At 36.9% G+C, this 21,997-nt stretch overlaps 1 pseudogene; it reads left to right on the top strand.

The window, feature by feature from the left end:
- LOC122789819 overlaps window positions 1–21,997 on the top strand; it is a 147,036-nt pseudogene that overhangs the window by 40,344 nt on the left and 84,695 nt on the right.

The following is a 21,997-nucleotide window of genomic DNA, read 5'->3' as shown; positions in this document are numbered from 1 at the left end:
GCCAGGGTACCAGGTCATGCCATTGGCATCACCTATCTGGTGAATATTCCTGACACAGGTACAGTTAACTGTAAAAGTTGTCACCATAAGCTGTTCTGCTTCTGGAAGTTAGAGGCTGGAGAGAGTGATCTAACTTACTATAGTATGCATTGCTGCACATGACCTTGCAATGTAATTTCTTAAGAAACCATATTAATATAATTTCCTTCATTTGTCAGAGTAGTTTGCATTGATTACTGTCTGTTTTGTTTTACAGTGCCAAGGGAGATTGCATTTAAATATAGGCCTGTCAAAAGAGAAAAGACTGGCTTCATAGGCAGCTGGATGAGTGTAATATGTAGATCACATGCTGCTTGACTGAAGTAAAGCTGCTCTTCATGTGCGCTAATCCATTATATTTTTTTTTCCTTTGGCTTTTCAATTTCTCTTTGTTCATGACCAGTTGTGCTGCAAAATAAGCTATAGTTGTGGCCAATTGAGTCTGAATTGGGCACCATGCCTGCTGCATAGTCAAAATCAGTCCCCATACCTGCCTTATTGCAGGAGGATCGTCAACTTGTGGAGGATGATGGGGGGACTCAACTATGCACTTCATGGCCAGTTCACAGGTGTGAGACAGAAACATCTCCTTCTCTGAAAGTAATCCATATGGGTCCTCTGGCACAGGTGGACTAGGAACATAACACCTGTATTGGGACTCTGGAGATACTTTTTGTGTGGTTGGTAGATTTGAAAGATTGACTTGGCCCCATCCTGCAGGCCAACAGAAGCAGCACTCACCCATGATGTCAGCCATGGAAATGAATGGCATCTGAGATGGTTACAAATCAGTTAAATCCTGGCAGTTCTTCTATGTGCTTCCCTACCTTCCATCAATTTCCACTTTTATGTGTCTCACTGCCTCTTATCTTGTTTATTTTTCAATCCTTGCCATCAACAGCTATCCTCCATCTGTCAGAATTTATGTACCATCACCCCATAAAAAAGGTACCTCACTCTGTCTCCCCTTCATGTTACCATTGTGCATTTTCCTCTGCTTGCTCTTGAATGATTTCTAGTTATTACCTCCCCCTTCCTTCTCAGACTTAATGATTCATTGAGATGTTAGCGGTTCTTCACCAGTACAGTCTGTTTTCAGTGTCTGTGATGCAGTTATGAGACTTTTTATTCCCCAATATTGATAAATGTAACCTTATTGTTTTTTGCACCACGATGTGGCCACTGCAGCAGCATGATGACTGGCATTAATGTTGCATCCATTTACTGTGCAGACTGTTCTCTGCTATGCCTGCACTATGCCTGCTACTATTCATACATAATCAGATGTGCTCTTTGTTATACTAACCTACCTACACTATTTACAGCAAATGCTGCAGTGTTACGGGTCCTTCACCAAGCACCTGGTTTCATGCATATACCGCAGTTCAACACATATCATAAACTACAAGGAACAATGAAAACACTTTTGTTTAATTTACTTTTATATGTATTTGCATTTTATTTACCAGTTTAACTGAGTAGCGACCCATTTCCGGCACAGACACAAGACAAAAATATTTACAACACACACACACACACACACACACACACACACACACACACACACACACACACACACCAAATGTAAAACAGTTGGCACAAATAGTATGTTGGAGGAAAATCTATGTAATACACAAAGCAGTAACAACTGCGTAATTAATATGCACTGGCCACTGTGTACTTTTAATTTTAAACATGTGTATATGGAAGAAAAACAGATATATGTTAGTATAAACAAACACTAAGTCTTTTTCAGGAAGCACATTTTTTCTGTTAATATCAGACTCACAGATATATTATGATACAGAATAAAATATTTACTCTGTTATAAGCTAGTTTAGTAATGCATAATCTGATAAACACAGAAATGCATTATTATATTCTATTGGATAATAGACTACAGCTAAAAAGAAAGAATCTAAAATTTACTTGATACAAAGTGTGTGAAGATTAGATTACTGAATAGCCCTAATGCCGTAAAACTATGCTAGAAGCACTGATGTCTGAACATTATGTGCACCATGGGAAAATTATATCTATTACAGTTTCATCTTCTTGCAAAAATTTGCTAATAGAATGGTTTATTGAAATTAAATACTACTTGAGAGATATAGTGGGCTGCATGAACTGTCTGGAATTTGTGAAACACCATGTAAAACATGGTTCAATTAGATAATAAAGTCTATTTTAAAACAGAAAACCAGGAAATGGCTGCTTTAAATCAAGATATATTGCATTAGTATTTGAAAACTGTAACATGCAGTTTCAGCAAATAAGAAATTTGTCAAATGACCTTGTTCTTAATAATGGTGACTTTGTTTCCAATACTCTCGTGCATTCCATGTTATTATTTATTTAGTAAGTTGTTATCTGTTGTTAATCAGATTAACCACTGCCAGTAAGAAGGTTCAAATTAGGAATCATAAAGAAAAGCTTTATTATTGCTATGTGAAAACATACCGATAGAGTTTATCAGTGTTTTCTACAAGCATACAGTGAAAAATATATGAGCAGAAATATTCAACTATACATTGTGTTTGGACAATGAAAGGACGCACTGTTATGGAGTAAATAGTTTAACTTAACTGCAGTTCAGTTTCTACTCCTGATCATGTGATCTTATGTGCGATCACATAACATCCCGTCTGTGATATCACTGTTTAACTGTTACTAATAACCGTGCATCAATTTGTTCTGTCACAAGTCTGATGAGTAGTTTTGAGGTGGTAGATTACAATGAAGAGGACAATTTTTTTTCCTGCCCTCTTTTTATAACTTTCCTTTTCCTTTGAGATTGCATATCCGTGGCGATAGTACAAATAAACATTGGTGGTGAGTTGCAGAGCCCACATATCAAGAGTACAATTATTTTATAATATTTTGCACAGATATGTTGTACAATGATTTAAAGTTACAGTGTTATGTAGATGCTTTATTTGCAATGTCTTGTCTTTCAATCACTGGAGACAAAGAAAAGTTCAGTTATGAAATGCATTCCCATTAAGTGTAAATGTAGATAAGATATTGATGAAGGGACCCTATATTCTGGAGAATGCATAATGAAATGTTTTTTTAAAGTAATACTATATAAATTCTACAAAGCTGCGATGACTCCCTGATACTGGCATTTTCTTAATTTTTCTATATAATTATACAAAGCCAAAGGACATTGAGATGGCTAAAATAAAACAGAAAAAAATAAGTTTAATTAAAAAAGAAGTGGTAGGGAAAGCCGAGGACAGAAAAAATGTGAAAAATCATTGATGAGGAAATGGCATAAGCTATTTAGAAAGAAAATAGGTTGGCATATCAGAAGATTAGCAAACATGAGTTTTGGCATGCTGTATTCTGGGATCATTCTCAAAAGTTTCATATTATGCTACAGTTTCTGCAAATCTAGCAACTCTGGCAGTGTGATTTCACTGCATGTGGAAACTGTGAAACCAGGATTATTGTGGTAGTTCGCCAGGACAGAGTAAGTCAGCTCAGTTAAAACACAAAATATTGTTGGAGAGTTTAAAGACAAATTGAATATTTTACTGATGAAACCTTACATGAAAAATCAATACATTGTGCAAATTTGAAGATTTGAAGAACAGATAATGATGTGTTGCAGCGATGAAAATCAATAGGAAAGCTGTTTTTTTAGTATAGTCAAAAGCTGTTTTGGAGGAGTTTTGAAAAGAAAAAACAACAGAATATAACAGCCTTCAGAAGAGAAGTATTTGCATAAATTTTATTTCAAATGAGAATAAGTTAAACTGGTTAAGCCACCACACAGCAGAGGGAGGAGACTGGGTTGTGATGAGCTTGCTTGATGTTTTTTTTTTCTTTTTTCCATCAACATGAGTTTGAAATATACTGCGGTGGTGGTGCTGCAGTAGCGTTGTCGCCTCACAGCAAGACGTTGCCCTGTTTGATTCTCAGCTAGAGCATCTTCTGTGTGGAGACATGCGTGAATGGGCGTACCTTCGTTGAAGGTTGTGCATCAAGGCCGGCAACTCGGCATGTAAAAATCTACTGCCAATCATTAACGGACTGGAGTTCCGCTGTGGCGACCCCTAACCAGGAAAAGTCGAAAGACACAACAACCTCAACATGACTTTGAAAAGTCTGGGATTAATCATTATTAATTTTGAGGCATTTCTATGAAGTCAGTGTTTCCACATTGCATACTGACTAGAAAGTATTCACAACAGAGGAACTTTGAATTCTAAGGATTTTATAGTAGAAAGACCTGTATTTCTTTAAATTTAGCAGAAGTGAATTACTTGTTTTCCAGTTGAAAAGGCTAGTAAAGCCTTGGATTAACTTATCTATAACAGAATTAATAGTTTTATACAATATATGATTAGTCAGCTTTTGCAGACTGAATTAATCACAATTGCCAACAAAACTCTTACAAAAGATTCATTTTAAGGCAAAAAAAAAAAGACCTGTAGTTTGACCCTTGTCGTGTGATACTGATTACTCTATATGGTTCAGAACAGATATTTTGTAGAAATCACTCTCTGGCACCCCATACAGGAGAATAACTGCCATATGTTTCCTACTGCTTCCTACAGTTTAGGAATATATCACATGACTTAGAATAATCTATAAATAAGACATCATCACAGTATGCCGAAGACAGTTACCTGGATAGTTACTGCAATTTACCTAAAGCAGTATGCATACTATGTCCCTTCTTAAATGTATGTGCGGCTTAACTTATCTGTCTTTCCTGTTTCTGAATCTATTCATCTGGGTTATCTTTAATTTCTTTTAGTTTTTGTTATTCACATGAGAAGAAGAAGAAAATAGACAGCACATTTTTCTTAATACGTTACTTATAGTTGTATTCTCTCTGCAATAGTGCCAAGAAGTGACATTAATGTCCATAAAATAAAGGTCTGCTCCAGAGGTTGGAGCCTTAAATATAATGCAAGATAGTCTGGGTTCAGTACATATTTACAACTTCAGAAGTAGCAGTTACAATGGAACTTATGACAAAAATCTTCTACAGCTGTACCGACCTCTGCTGGCAAACAGATATGTATGACTGGACATATTATCAGCTGGATGATATGAAGGCAACTAGGATGGCTTGAATTACAAAATCAGCTTAAATTCCACCAACTTACCATTACCCACAAAACCCTTTACCATCCTACCAATACCCCTATACTATCTACCCTCATTATCCCCTACAACAATCTAAAGACCTTACGTTCATCGCATAGACTTCTAGTAAATATTTGTAAGTCAAACAACAGGGCTGGAGACTCACTTTTCTCTAATGCTGTTGGAAAATCCTGGAACCTTCTTCCTAGCAAACTTTCCTCAATTCCCTCTATATCACTCTTTAAAAACAAACAAACTTTTTCTCAGAACACACTGGTTGTGTCCCTGTACCAAACCTGACTGATCTATCACCTTTCTTACTTGGATCTTCTACTCTTTCCTCAATATTCTTGTTCCTTTTCTTAACAACTGACCTAGACCTTTCTAGATTTTTTACTTACATACTCTTACTTTCTTTAAGCAGATTAGTTATTAACTTTTATACTGACTATTACAGCTCCTACTTTTTGTTTTCCTTCTCTATGCCAACCTGTTTACTAACATATTATCTAACTCATCTGCTATCTTTTTATATGTTGTATTGCAACTACATTTGTTGTATTGCAACTACTTTTGCTTTGTATTATGTATATTTGTATATTTAGCACTATTCTATGAACAAACAACCACTGTGATTACTCCCTGTTTTTTTTTCTCTTGAAATGTTTAACATACAAATTAATCTTTGTATAATGTGATTATATTTTTACTTCCTCGGAGCTTATCTCCCCTGGCCTCTACTGAAAATGGACATATATCCAGTTAGACTAGCCCGGTCAACAAATGTAAAATAAAATAAATACATAAAGGCAGAAAAATCAAAATAAAATTAGTGCATGTAGCTAAGAAAGGGAATAGCATTCCATATACTTCATATTCGGCATGCAGAAGTATAACATAATTAGAAAAATAAACTGAAATAGTGCACAGGAGAAATATACGGCAGAGCAATATGCTCCGCATAAATGGAGTATAATAAACAGTCTGTAGTAGCGTTTGATATCCACTATGCTGAGTGCACAAATACACCGTATAAAGGTGCGATATAATCCAAATGGATGAAACAGTTCGTAATAACAGGCAGTATTCACTTCACCAAAGATAATCCAAGGACAATATAAAAACCAAATCCTTTTAATAATGTAAGAACATGGCAAGCGCTTTCACCCAAAGGGCTTCCTCAGGCCAAAAAGTAGTCATTTCAAAATAACCAATATATATACAAATAGATAATGACATCATATCCTCCTAATCATTTAACAAGTAGCACCTAAAAGTAACATAACAAATAATAAATAGAAACAACTAACCTATTCAGTGATACTAAAAGTTCTTTAACTATTACATTTAATATATGCATAAATAAAAAGCAATAATTAAATTGCTACATGCTGAATATCTTTCTTACTTCATATTCTGACAAATATATGTACACAATAAAAACAATATATAATTATGAACAATCTATATGAAAGTGCATTATGAGACACATTATAGCAATATGAGTTAATAGATATTATAAAATCAACATAAGAATGGTAACATTTATGTCCTGAGCTTCCTTCCCTTCAAAATGGGTCAGAGGGGTATCCTATCATTCAGCCCAGGCACCCAGTCAGCTCTTAGCCTAATGATCCATTTTGTTTCGTTCTGTTCAGTCCAGTTCTGAATATTTCCCCTCCTAATGGTTGGCTGGTTAATTTGAACTACCATAAACTTGAATGTGTGTTCTATAGATGTGTCCAAAACATGCTTAGATAATGCATTTTTGTCTGATTTAACCCAGATATTATATAGATGTTCTCTTATTCTATCTTTGAGTCGTATCAGTCTTGCCCACATAAAAAGCTGGGCAAGACATGCATGTAGCAAGATAGACAACATGTTGGGTATCACAGCTAGCCTTGGGATAGAATTTAAAGCATTGCTGAGTAATAGGATGCATGAACGTAGCTGTATTATCTATGGAATGACAACAGTTGCATTTCTGATATGGCCTAGTGACACCAGATAAAAGGCTGGACTGAGATCTATAATCTATTCTGTTAGAGCTACACGACATCCTATATAAATTAAGCCTATTTTTATATATGAATTGTGGAATATCACCAACCACTTCGCGGATAGATTGGTCCACTTTTAAGATGTCCCAATATTTCAAGTAAGCATTTTTTATAGCATTCACATCTTGTGTATGATAAATAGATACTCTGAAGCCCTCATCCACTGTATTATTTTTATCATGTAAATTGTCTATATCTTGGATACAATTGTTCAAATTGCTATAATGTGTCTCATAATGCATTTTCATATAGATTGTTCATAATTATATATTGTTTTATTGTGTACATATATTTGTCAGAATATGAAGTAAGAAAGATATTCAGCATGTAGCAATTTAATTATTGCTTTTTATTTATACATATATTAAATGTATTAGTTAAAGAACTTTTAGTATCACTGCATAGGTTAGTTGTTTCTATTTATTATTTGTTATGTTACTTTTAGGTGCTACTTGTTAAATGATTAGGAGGATGTGATGTCATTATCTATTTGTATATATATATATATATATATATATATATATATTGGTTATTTTGAAATGACTACTTTTTGGCCTGAGGAAGCCCTTTGGGTGAAAGCGCTTGCCATGTTCTTACATTATTAAAAGGATTTGGTTTTTATATTGTCCTTGGATTATCTTTGGTGAAGTGAATACTGCATGTTATTATGAACTGTTTCATCCATTTGGATTATATCACACCTTTATACGGTGTATTTGTGCACTCAGCATAGTGGATATCGAACGCTACTACAGACTGTTTATTATACTCCATTTATGCGGAGCATATTGCTCTGCCATGTAGTTCTCCTGTGCACTATTTCAGTTTATACTTTGTTTATTGATGGGAGACTTGACTACATAGCAGCTACTTTTTTCTTGTTATTAACTATATTTGTTTGCTGCTTCATTGTCATGGCAGAACTTGCTACATCTTTAGTTGAATTACCATACAAGCCAGAGAATCTTCAGTGTAATTCGAATAGATTTGAAAATTGTGTAGCCAAGGAAGAGAATCCGTTATTAGCATATGACGTAATACACGATCCAACAGAGGAAGCTACAGGCGAGGTGAGCTACAGTGGTTTATCGATGCTGTTGAATCAAATGGAGTTGGATTTTATTAAATTAAAGCATATGCAACTTCAGCGTCAAAATTTTGAAGTGTGCATAACTCATAAGATCATTTCGAGAGGGCTGCGTATCTTGAAGATGCCCACAACAAGTACGATGTACCCAGACTTATTATATAGATGGCAACAAATTAATATTGATACCAGCATACGCTATATGTTATTACTGAATGAGTATTTTTTTATATTGTCCTTGGATTATCTTTGGTGAAGTGAATACTGCCTGTTATTTCAAACTGTTTTATCCATTTGGATTATATCGCTCCTTTATATGGTGTATTTGTGCACTCAGCATAGTGGATATCGAACGCTACTACAGACTGTTTATTATACTCCATTTATGTGGAGCATATTGCTCTGCCGTATAGTTCTCCTGTGCACTATTTCAGTTTATACTTTGTTTATTGACGGGAGACTTGACTACAGAGCAGCTACTTTTTTCTTATAATTAGAAAAATACACACAGCAACAGGTAATGGCTACCCATCTACTTTAATCTGCTGGTGTACTAGCAGTACAAAAAGATGCCAGAATGGTAACCTTCTCTGGAAGGAAGAAACCCCAGTATGTAATGATGTAGGGAAATAAAATGAATAAGTGGATAAAAAGATAACAGCATTTCAAAAGGTGGGGGAGCTTGTTCTTGAATCTGATATTGACCAAAAAGTACTTATTTGCAAACACAGTTGAGCTCTGTAACGCAATACATTTTATGAAACCTTATATATGCATTAATCCAATTTAGGGTTGGATTTTAAAACTATAACCCTAAGAAGATGCAAAGCTCCTAATTAAAAAATGGACTAACACAGCAAGTTATGTTGACAAGTCAGGTTTTCTGCAGCTTTACAACTTGTTCCAAAATGGAATTCAACCTCCTAATGCTAAGAGATGCAAAGCTTTTATACTGGCTTCACATAACAATATAAAAAGTCTAAGAAATGGAGTAGCTCTTTCAAGTCAATGGGAGAAGGTAGTGTTTCAGTAGGTCAACCTGTAGGTGGAAACTGATACTGCAGAAATTATCTAGAATCCAGGGAAAATGCCTTCAGTACCATTTCCCACATACTGGAGGGACAGTGGCAAGGCTGGTGCTGACATTTTTTGCTGGCAAGAAGAACCACATAGAAGCAAAGTAGCCTCTATTCAATTTTAGCATTTTCCAGTGAAATACATAGTTTTAAAACACTGCTCATCACCCCCCCCACCTTTATATTTCTAATATAAACTGTAATATACTGCACTATTATATGTTTGACAAACCTACTAATATACCTCCCTGAATGCTCAATGTTCAACATTTATTAATTCATAAGTATCTTATATACTGTAATAGTTGCTATTATTTTCCTATGGATATAATCTAATTAGTAAATGTATGTGTAATTTTTAAAGTATATTACTCAGTGCCTATTCATGTATTTTCCTGAGTGCCTGTTTAAACATATTTGTAATATGTTGAAGATTTTTTTCCCTGGGCCACCACTGAAAAGGGTTTTTGACTAAACCCAGTCAGACAAACCTACTAAATAAAAGCAAAATATATAAAATAAAGAAAAAAATTATGAACAGTCTGTAATTTTTGTTTAGCAGTATAGCACAATAGCATCAGGATAAATAACTTATGAATGAAGAAGTTTTATGCATCAAGTATGCATTACCCTATGCAACACAGATGACATGTTGTGGGGTAAGGCTCATAAAGTTAAAGAACAGGCAAAGGCTAGGTAAGGTGGTTCACTAACATACCTTCCCGTTATTTAGACTATGCATGCATCATTCCCTCTATAGCTAGGTGTGTCTGGTGCAGCATCCTGATTTTCCTAGATGGACTCTGCCCGGCCATATGTTGTGATGCAAGGGGCAGATACAGTTCAGTTAGGTGGAGGACAGCCAGATGGTGGAAGCATTCAGCAATGACACTGCTGTTCCTTGGAATTCATGGGAAAGTCTAAAATAATTCATTTTTGTTTATATGTTTTGAATTTGGTTAACTGAAACTGTCCATCTAGGAATATTACTTTTCCATTAGAGACCTCAGGAAAGAGCTCTACAAATTATTAAAAAATACCGCTTACAGGTTCAAAAGTAACATTTACAGTAGCCAACACATAGTATAACATACAAACAATTTTACATGGCAAGACAAGTCTAGAAAGGAAAAAAGTAAGAAAATGTATGCAATGACTGAAATGATTCAATGTACCATGGGTACTACATTAAAATGAAATGCATAGTGTATAAGCAGCTGTTTTGGATTAGTATTAAGTGGGCATTAATGGCTTTTGTACATGTCAAGGTATATGCAAGCACAGAACATAATGTGCATGCTAAGTAAATGTCTAGCAAATAACTGAGAGCTCGTTAATGAGAATAATTGTCAGAGGGGCTAGGTCTAAATAGAACTGGAAGTAACCTATGAAAGGTTAAGGTAATACAACAAAATGGAGGCAAAGCAAACTTGCTATGATGCCATGCTGCATCCCATTAGTATCCCAGACTTTGCCCAACAACAATACTGGTGACCAGATGCTACTAGCACTATTGCTTCCTTTTGTTCATTAGTTTGAAAATTTGGCAAGCTATGTCATCGAAATCATCTGGACACTTGTCATTTCCTCCCATTCCTCTGCCTGCCATTTGCTTGCAATGTGATGAAAGAAAAGAAAACCAAACCTAGTGGCATTATGGAATGTGCATATTAATAATAAAATATAAAATAATCAACACAAGACAAATTGTAGCATGTATGCACCTCTCTCTCTTACGGTTTGTTTTTCTTAGTCTACAGAGAAAATAACCACAAGGCTTCATAGTAACTTGATAATGATAACTTAAAGTTATTCACATTTAATATCTCCTAAAATAGCAGTTGCATTTTTTTCTTGAAATGTAGACAAAATGTTGATGCAAACTCTATTCTTCAGGCTTATGTGAAAAGGAAAAAAAACTACTTGGAATGTTATGAAATCAGCACTTAGGAAGCCATTATGTAAGATTTAAGTGTTATACTTAAAGCATTGCTTTCTCAACACTTCTAGCTAATCCTAAATGGAATATATCTACTCATTAGTTTTTGTGACAAATGTAGACACAGAGCAATGTATTATGCAATTTTCACATTACAGATGAAAGTGCAAGGTATTAATATGTACATCAGTCTTTTGGATTCTGATGTAATTTTTTTTTTTCTCTGAGTAAGCACATTTTTAAGGGTTTAAGAGGAATCTCACTTTTTGAAGTGCTTTCACAATTTACTGTTTCTTAATGTGAAATTTAAAACATTTTTTTAACAAAATGAGAGTGCTGATAGCTTTAGAATGGAAGCCATTTTATTTCTTTTTCTCACCTTCTAAGAAGCATCACTGGATTCTACAACTCATGTAATGGGGAAGAACACTAAGAAGCCTGTAATTTGTGCCTTTCCTCAGGCAGATATTTTATAGCAGATATTTCATGTGCAGTTTCCACTAACAGTTCTAAGACATTGTGGCAGATACAGTATGTTAACAACTATTCGTTTGACTCAGTGGGCATTTCTGGCATGAGTTCTTTACTTTGTTTTACTTTTTGTCTTTACCAGGAATGTCTCACTAGCCATATGCCAGTTTTTGGGGAATACTGGAGCTGACTACCATGGGTGATGCTCTCCACCTCTATGAGATCCAGTGCATGTGCCAGAGGTGTCATCAAATCAGTCAGATGGAACCTGAACTTAATGCCTCACAAAAATGACGGCTCCTCAGGAGTCCAATATCGCTCCAAACCTTATAGTAATGTTTTAATCAGACAACATTAATCAGAGAACCTGGTTTGGAAATAGAACCCATGATTTTATGATCTTCCTAGCAACAAAAGAACGTGTGCTATCTATCTGGCTACCAACACTATTACATTTAATATCTAGAATGCACATCTGAAAATGCAGCTCACAGAATCAGTATGTCTCCAGAATAAAAACAGATTGTAACCCTTACTGCTAGAGACTGACCTTCCCTTGTTTCATACAGTACCGCCATGCTAGCTGGCAGTAACATAACTGACTACATGTGTAATTTACATGCACACATATTGTGAATACACATAAAAAGATGCATAGCACTTAGCATATGTGACTGAGTCCTGAGCTTTGTTCTGTCAAGCCATATTCATGGGGTATCCATTGCTATCCAAGATTATGAAAAAGCATAGGTTTACTGGAAAGTGTAGCAGGTTTTGTAAATGTGAAAGCACATCAGTCACAGAGACATCCCCGATGGTTCCCTGGATAATGTCCTCTGCTGCCATCTACTCTTATGCAAATAAGTAGAGGAAGTGAATAACAGACATCACAGCGGGGAGGGGCCTTGGATGGCAGGCACAAGGGAGGATAACACAGGTACAGAAATCACGTTCCTACTTCTCATTGGTCCTTAATATTTAGTTCTACAGAGCTATATTGCTGCCTGATTACACTATTCATATTACAGAAAGTACTATAAAACTGTTGTAGAAATATAACATAAGAAATAAAGACACCGGCAATCTTAGTGAATTTCTAAACACACTGGCAATTATACAGACCTAAAAGAGGCAAAAATCAGACTTTTATTGTTGTTTAAAAATGAAAAGTGCATTCCAGGAAGTATATATCATACAGGTAAAAGACAGCTACAAATTATTTTGAATAAGTACGCATTTTAAATTCAACATGCTATTTAGGAATGACAGATGAATATTTTAAAAGTTTTAGCCTACAAAAGAAACTGTAACAGCTATTGATATATTTGCTAATTTGCTGTCTAAAATCATTTGTTAATGGAGTTATATAAAAAAAAAATTACTCAGGAAGCTGTAGTCTCCTGATATGGCTTGATAGCTAACAACTCATGCTCAACCCAAAAAAGACCAAACAAGTATTTTTTTCCCTAAATCCCTCTGTCATGAATAAACTAAATTTAAAGTCCTCTCTCTTGATAATAGAACCATTGAAGTCACTTCTCATAACAAACTATCGGGGTGATAGTGCATGATAATCTTACATTTGACCTGCATATACAAAATTGCATAAGAAAAACTCATCAAGAATAGGGATGCTTTACAGAGCCAAAAACTCTCTCACCAATGTAACTAAAACTACACTTGCCACTACTTATCTCCTCCCCAGTCTTCTTAATGGTGCTCCCATCTTTATTAACCTCTAGGCTTCACAAATATTGAAACATGAACAAAGGTATAACAAGGTTGCTAAATTTGCAGCATATACTCCTTTCAGAACCCACCACTTTATAACACTGAAAAGCCTAAATTGGTTTGAACTGCCAGGTCAACTAACATGTATACAACTTCTTACCACCTATAAAATTATCCAGCACCCATCTGCCTGTCCAGCACTAAGACATTTAACACAACTATGTTCCCAGTCTGTCATTGTGATCCAGTGACCAAAATCTTCCATCTGTCTATAAACCTAGCAAATCTGCTGGTCACTGTCTATACTTGTACAAGGTTGCTAAGACCTGGAACTCCTTACCTGTATCCATCAAGTCTATACACCCCTCCCCATCTTTCAAAACCACCCTGAAAGACTTCCTAGCTAACATCTAGCTACGTTCTTGCACAAAACCAGGATAATCTATATCCCTAAATGTGAACAAGTACCTTTTTATTCCTTATACCTCCTTACTCTCTCTTCTTCACTTCCTACTTGTATTACACCAACTTACCTTTAAGTTCTCTAAATATTAATTGATTGTCATATACCTTATATCAATTATTAACCAATGCTTTTATATTATGTCTAATTTGTTATAATTATTTAAACTGCAGATTTTTTTGAAGATTATACAATTATTGTTGTTAAATGTTTTGTAATAATTTGGAGGTTTTCTCCAAGGACATCCAGTGAAAATGGACTTCAATCAGACTTTCCAGGTAATCAAATGTCAATAAATAAATAAATATGTCAATAAACTGCATAGCTAAGTTAGTAAATTAACTTAACATTTGCAATTAGGACTGCATTTTTATTCTCCTTGCAGGTTGATCTTAATCTGACCTTGGAAATTTCAGACCAAGAATTCTATCATGTTAAAGGAAGTGATAATGAAATTGTAAGCTGTCAGATAGTACAAAAAGTGATGGGGTAGTTTTTGTGGAAGTAGAAATGAAGCGCATTTGGTATAAGGAAAGAATTAGCAATATGTAAGATAACAGACATCTGGAGGTCTGTTATGCAAGAAAGTTGGATGGCACGATGTGCAAGCTGCAAAGAGTTATGAAGCTCAAAATAACTCATCTTGCAGAGGCAACTCAGGCTTGAGTGGATCACATAATAAATTCAGACAAGGACATGTCCGACTGTTGGAAAAGATCCATAATAGAAATCTGTTGCAGGATGTGAAAGAGCATAATAAATATAAGTGAAAGGCAACGAGGGTGAGTGCAGAGTAGTGCTGGGTGGAGGGAGGTAGCATGTGTGAGATTAGTTAACATATATGCAGAAATGGGTAGAAAAGAGAATAATGCTTAACTGACACTGTAAAGACCTCAATATATTAATGCATAGGATGTTCTCATAAGAGTAATATTAAAACATAATAAGAAAACAAAAAAATCTTAATGCAGGAGGATCTTAATTTTCTAGAAATGGACTGATCTGTTCATTTGTGAGTGAAAGGACAGGATAACACAATCACAGAGTTGTTAGACAGGGAAGATTTTGTAAAATTGGTAACCAGGAAAAAATAATATATTCGATATTGTTCTCTGTGGGCCTTATGAGATGGATGATGGGAAGGTTAAAGCTACAATGAGGAGCAGTGACTATTCCTTTAATTACTTTGCTTTACATTAGGGGGTAGTAGGAGGAGGGGAAACAAAAGTCCTTACTTTGGTAGTGAAATTAGGAAAGTTGTTTAATGAGCTGGGTGACTGAAAGAAGAGTAAACGGGTGAAGGAACTGTGGGAGACAGTAAGCTACGTTGTTTACAAGGAAAGGAAGAGGTCCTTTTTCAGAAAGAAAGAGATGTAAAAGTTGAATATGTCACATATATGAAGAACAAAAAGATTATGAACATACTAAACATTTATACTTATATAAACTAATAAAAATATTTGGAGCAAATGAACATGTGCTTCTACCATAGGGTGGCATTATATGGCATACTGACTGATGAGCCGGGGGAATACATTAGCAAAGGTGGACTTTTGTCTGCTAGGGTTATCTTTTCATGAAGGTATATCATGAGTGAATGAGAAGTACAAAGCAGGCAATGTCTGTAAATGAATATCATTTGAAATAGGAGAGTTATGTCTATGTACATGTAGCGTCTGTAAATTAATGTCATTTAAACTGAGAAAGTTACTTCTATGTACTGACTTTACTTCTGTAAGCAGTACAGTATTATTATAGAATGCTCTGATACAGCAGCTATGGCAGTGTATAGGAATAAAGCCCTTACTACAGACCAGCTGACCCAGCTTCAGTTAGCAACTTAGTTGAATGGTGGAGCTGAAGGGTGGGAAAGGTGTTCTCATCCCAGGCAGGGCAGGCCTAGGGCTGCTTCCCATACTTGATTCCTTGAAAATTCTGGGGATATAATAAGTGGAGCAATATGATGACATATTCCTACTGCAGGCTTGTTGTGACTACGTACAAAGGACAACAGGAGAAGGGGAGAGACTAATGGGTAGGTCAAAAGAAGGTGATGGCTAAACCCCAAGGATGCCCTTGGTCTCCATGTCAGCCTTCAAAATGTACTGGAGTAGACAGATAGATGCTCACATCATGTAGATGGATAGATACTCACACAAATAAACTGAGAGAGATGGAGAGTGAAACCATTTTGAGTGCGTGGACCATAGTAAAATAACAGTGAATAAAACAGCTGGTACTGGTAAATTCTCATCAGTTCTACAAAGTGAGATGTTAGAGGTGCATCCATGTAAAATCCACACAAACACAGGGCAAAAATGTACATATTTTTCACAGAGAAACAAGTTCAGAATTGAAACCTAGGCATTGTTTTCTGGGGCTGAAATGCTGTTTATCACAAATAATGTCTTAAACCATTTATCCTGTCATTAAGTGACAGAGAGAGTTAACTTAAGCAAGTTGTTTGGCTGATAGATGCATTAATACTGCACATTTAATATTGCTGCATGTTTAGAAAAATAGGTATGACTTTTCACCTGTACTGCTCCTATACTCCTTGAAGTTTCTTGCCATGTCAATGACACTTAACTTGTTTTTGGGGAGTAATGTAGATCAAACCCCTGCATCTACCAAATGTCGGTTGTCAGCATCATGACTGACCTACTGGCAATTACTCCTTTTTTTCATCTTATCCATATTGATGTTTAACATTTCTTTGAAGGGATACTGGTGGTGATTTGGAATTCTCCACAAGTAATAGAAGGTGAAAATGTCTGTTTTGTGCCTTAACGATCCTCTTCCTGTAAAAATACTGCTCAGTTATGTCAATTCTCTCTTTATGTTCTTTGTATTGTGTGTGTTCAAGAGAAGCTGGAAACAAGCAACCCCAGTTTGCTTTTCAGTACTGTGCAGTAACTAACCCGGTCTCTTTTGTCCCATGCATACTTTGTCAAAGATGCAGCACTTGTCTATAACTGATAACGTGGCAAGACTCTTGATATCTATAGTTAACTTTGCTCTGTAAGTACAAATCTGCCTCATCAGAAAAGTTTTTTCAGATGCATTTTCTGTGTTGCTGCTGCAACCATCTATTTACTGCTTCTAATTTTACTGCTTATCCTGGTGTAACTAATTATAAAGCGTAATTGCTGACACTGATTGAACTTTGCCTCATCTAGTTGCAGCAATTATTTTAACTGAACTCTCTTCACTGTTTGGACATGCATCCAGTTCAGTCAGCTTATGGTCAGTGACTACTTACATACCATGATGACTATCCAATTAATTAATTAACCAATCACCAAATTAATTGGTTAATTACTGTTGTTCCACTGGGTAAATTTCTATTCCTCCTGGCAATGTGTTTTTTTAGAATATCTAAGGAAGAATTAATTCTTTTAAACCTGACAGCATTTTTTCTATAAATTTCTTTTGCATATTTCTCACATACTATTTCCATATACCATGTCTGTTTTCTTACAGCTTTCTTTGGACAAAATATATATTTTTAATTATGTATATATCTCATTACTTATAAAGAAATACTATTGCAGCTTGCTTATCACTTAAAACCTTACATCATCAGCAAAGGATAACCTTTTAACCTCCTTCCATATATCCCATATATTCTTTAATATTATGATATGTATATATTATTTTTCTTAAGGATTCAAAACATAAATAAAACAAGGAAAATTGTTTCCACGGTTATAATCAAAATTCTATTACTTTCATTTCTGCTCCATTTGAAGGTTGTGAAGCAGAATTCTAAACTCAAACATTTATTTTAAAAGACCTCTTTCTTTTAACATGTTCCATTTATATTCTAGAGTTAACTTGTCAAGAAGGTCATACTGGAATACAGAAGTCAAACACCCATGGAAAACCTAGTTTTTTAGAGCAATTGTCTTCAGACTTTTGTGTGTTAATTAAAAAAATAGAAATGTAGCTTATATACTCACTGACACTGTCACAAGAGAAAACTTCACTAAATGAGAAAACACTCACAAATCTGGATTCTGTTAAAGATGAAATGTATCTTTTGTTGCATAATTACCTTTGAGTCGATTACAATAAATTATGGGATGTAGGAGCAAAGGTTGTTGCCTCTTTAAAACACACAAGTTGTGATTCAATTCTGATTCACTTTGCAAATTCAAGTGAAATTCAAATGCGTGCCAAACTGTTTCTGCAGTTTTGGAATGAACTGAATGAAGAAGAAAGAGGAGAGCTTCCCCAGGATCTTCAGGAAATGAATTTTCAGGAGATGAAGTCCTTCTTTCTTCCAGACCACCATGTAAGTACCTGCTGACTATGCCATCCAGCAAAAGGTTGACAGCAGGATGGAGCCAGTGCCCAGAGAAGATTTGGGCAGTGTCTCAAGGGATGGAAGCAAAGTTCAAGACTGGGAAAAAAAAAGGTCTCTGCACAAAACAAAGTAGCAGTTCTTCTACTGGCTTGTGGCAAAGGATGTGGCTTTGGGTTTTCTACCCCAAAAGAATGTGTAATATCAACCTTCCATCTCAGAAAACCCTCTTATACATTCAGATTGAATGCATCCTAAAGCTAGAGCAGCTCACCAGAGAGAAACATGGAATCAAATGCACCATCCCATGCCACATCATAATGAGTGGCCAGACAATGGAAGACACACAAGAGTTTTTCACAAAGCATAACTATTTTGGCTTGAGGAAGGAGAATGTGGTTTTCTTCCAGCAAGGTATGCTTCCTGCCATGACCTTTGATGCCAGAATTATTCTAGAAGCAAAGAGCCATGTTTCCATGGTACCAGATGGAAATGGTAGTCTCCACAGAGCACTTGGTACCCAAGAAATCATTTAGGACATGGAGAAGAGGAGTATCATGTACATTCATGTGTACTGTATTGACAACATACTGGTTAAGGTGGCAGATCCAGCCTTCATAGGATTCTGTGTAAAAATGGGAGAAGAGTGTGGAGACAAGGTAAGGGAGAAAAATAATCCAACAGAGCCTGTAGAGGTTGTGGGCAAAGTGAACAGTTCATACCAGGTTGTAGAGTACAGTACACTCTGGAAATAGCAGAAAAAAAGAATCTCAGATGGACTCTCTTTCCTTCAAGACATTGTAAATGTTATGAACCTGCACTTCTGCACCATGTAGCATGGAATAAACTTCTATATCTGGATACCCAATGACAACTGATCAAATCAGAAATGCCAAATGAGTTCAAGATGGAAAAAATTCTGTTTGACATATTCTAGTTTGCCAAGATATTTGTGTTCTGCAAAGAACTGAGAGAAGACTAATTCTCTCCTCTAAAGAATCCAGCTAGTCAAAATGCAAAGAACACACCCACTGTACCTCTCCATGCCCTAATGTCTCTCTGTTACAGCTGGGTGCTCAATGCTGGAGGTCTTTTTATTGATGAGAATGGGACCAGAATTCCAGCCATTGACAGTTCCACTAATGGATATACCAATGACAATGCCATCTTACCTGGCATAAATGTAGTTTGGGACAAACTAAGTTGTCCCAGTTCCACAAATAAGAGGTAAAGGGGTGTGGGGAGGGTATAGAGGTAGATATTAGGGTGAGGATTGTAGTTGGATAGGATAGTGGGATTGTGATGGTGAAAGGGTTAAGGAGAGAGGGAGATGTAAAAGGAAGTGAGGTAGGGGAAGGAGGGACTTCTGACAGGATTAAGTTTTAGGGATTAAAATAAGTAGGCACATTTGGCATGAGTTGGTGGTGCAGCAACAACTAATATATGTCCAGACAACCTGTAGGTATCGTGGATGCAGGTAGGCCTTGGATGGTGGGGAGAGAAGGGTTTAAGTTAGCTGGGTCAGTTCCCTCCTCTCCCTTTGGTGTTTTCTAGAGTGTTAATTTAATGTGGGGATGGGGTCTGGGAATATAGTTTGAGCTTACAGGTAGGGAAGGCTGAAAGAATACTGAGTTCAGAGTGCGTGTGTGTGGGTGAATGGTTGAGGGGTTGTCAACAACAAAAAAAAAATATATATATATATATATATATATATATATATATATATATATATATATATCTATATATATATAAAATAAAGTGTTGATGTGAGTAGTGCTTGGCTTACCTGGGTATTGTGGTGTTTCTCTGGTGGTCTGGTAGGCCTGGGGATGTGGTGGGTGTTTCTCGTGTCCTGGATTCATGGTTAAGGTCCTACTGGTGGTCTGGTGGTGTCTCCAGTGGGGTGGTAGGGCCGGTCACAGTGGTTGCAGTCATTTTGGTTGTCCGGTGCTGCTGAGGTTGCTCCCTGTCAGTCCACGTGTCTCCGGGGTATCCGTCGGGTCTTTCCCGGTTGAGCCATAAGGTCAAATGACATCCATGGGGGAGGCTGGGCCTGTCCTTACCTCCGTCGGGTAGTAGGCCATTGGTGTCATGCGGTTGGGGTAATATAATAAAAAAAAAGGGAAAGTGTTCTCCCAGTGGTCGTGGCAGGTGGTGGGGGGGTCCATCGTTGTAATCCCTGGTGAGTTTGTGGGCTGGCCATGTCCATTTCTGGGGAAATGGTAGGTGGTAGCATTGGGGGGTAGTGGTGGTTCATCTCCTCGTTTTCCCTGGTGGGTTCGTGGGCTGCCATGTCCTTGTTGGTTATCCCGGTAGTTGTGGTAGGTGGTGGGGGCCCATCATTGTAGTCCGGCCTCATCTGCGTTGGTGGGTATTTTCTTTTTGTGCTCCCTGGTGGGTTCAATGGTTTCTGACTGTCTTCTCTGGTAATTCTGTGCTTTAGGATGGTGTCTCGGTTGTTCAGGTGTCCCTGCGTCCTGGTATTCAGTGGTGGTGGTGGTGGTGGTGGTGGAATATCCTCTCCATCCTCCCTGGTGGCTTTGTGGTTAGCTTCTGCTGTTATTTCGGCTGTTGTGTCTGAGCTCCGGTTTGCGCATGCACACTGCGGTCATTGGCCGTTACCTCTCTGGATTGTCATGCTGAGAGGAGCGGCAAGTGTTTTCAGGCTTGATTGTGTGAATGGCGATAGGATTGGGTGGCTGGTAGGTAGGGATACTGTTAGAGGGGCAGGATTAATTATTTAATTAATAATAATAATTATAATAATAATAATAATAATATATATATATATATATATATATATATATATATATATATATATATATATATATATATATATATATATATATTTTTTTTTATAGATGGATATACATGGGGAGGGATATTAATAGGGGATATTCTAGGGTTAGGAAGGGGTTGCAAATGGTAGGAGGTGTGGCTGAAAGGTGAAGTGTGTGCAGGCAGGGGCATATTTTAAGGTAGGGGGCAAGGCAATTCTAGGGGTGGGGGGGGAGTAGGGCAGTCTGGCTTATAGAACAGTTTTAATATTGTGTTTCTCTTTTACAGATGACTAAATTACCAGAGCTTAGGTAGAGATGGCAAGCTATTGTGGCCCAAGCGGAGGAGCTGCTCCTGGAGGCGGCAACATTAGAGATGGTACAGGAACCTGAACAGACCCCGGGTCGGAAGAGGCAAAGCACAACGGTGAGAAACCCAGCTGGAGGGTAAAAGCAACAGGCATCACAGCAGGTCATAGCAGTGGATACACCAGTTCCCAGTATGTCGCAAGATGAAAGTGCAGGTAATGGTTTTACTATGGCAGTATTGTCGGGGGAGCTAGGGGTTGAGGATTGTGGGGGGGGGTGATGAAGGCTTGTCAGTTGGGGATCTTGAGGGTGGTGTGCAAGGGATTTTGGAGGCTCAGAGGCAACTAGCACAGGGTGCCAGGTACCCGGTTAGAGATGCGATGGGGGTCCGATTGGTTCTGGGGGAAGTTCAGTCTTGGGCTCTGAGGTAGGCCCTTATTTTGGGCTGGGGACTGGTTGGCTACCCAATCTTTGGGGCAGGAGACAGGAGCGGTTTTCCTGACTCCACACATTCCGGGTGCGGTTAAGGAAAAAATTTGGAAAGGAGAGTATGTGGATTTGTTTGAGCTGAACGATGTGGAAGGGGGTCCAATGGCTAGTGGAAGCAGAGTCCTCTAATAGGAAAGGACTTGT

Source organism: Protopterus annectens, chromosome 15.part0 (assembly GCF_019279795.1).
Source record: "Protopterus annectens isolate FY-2018-M chromosome 15.part0, PAN1.0, whole genome shotgun sequence".
NCBI lineage: Eukaryota > Metazoa > Chordata > Ceratodontiformes > Protopteridae > Protopterus > Protopterus annectens.
Note: the sequence above shows the minus strand (reverse complement) of the source record. Positions and strands in the feature narration are given on the sequence as shown.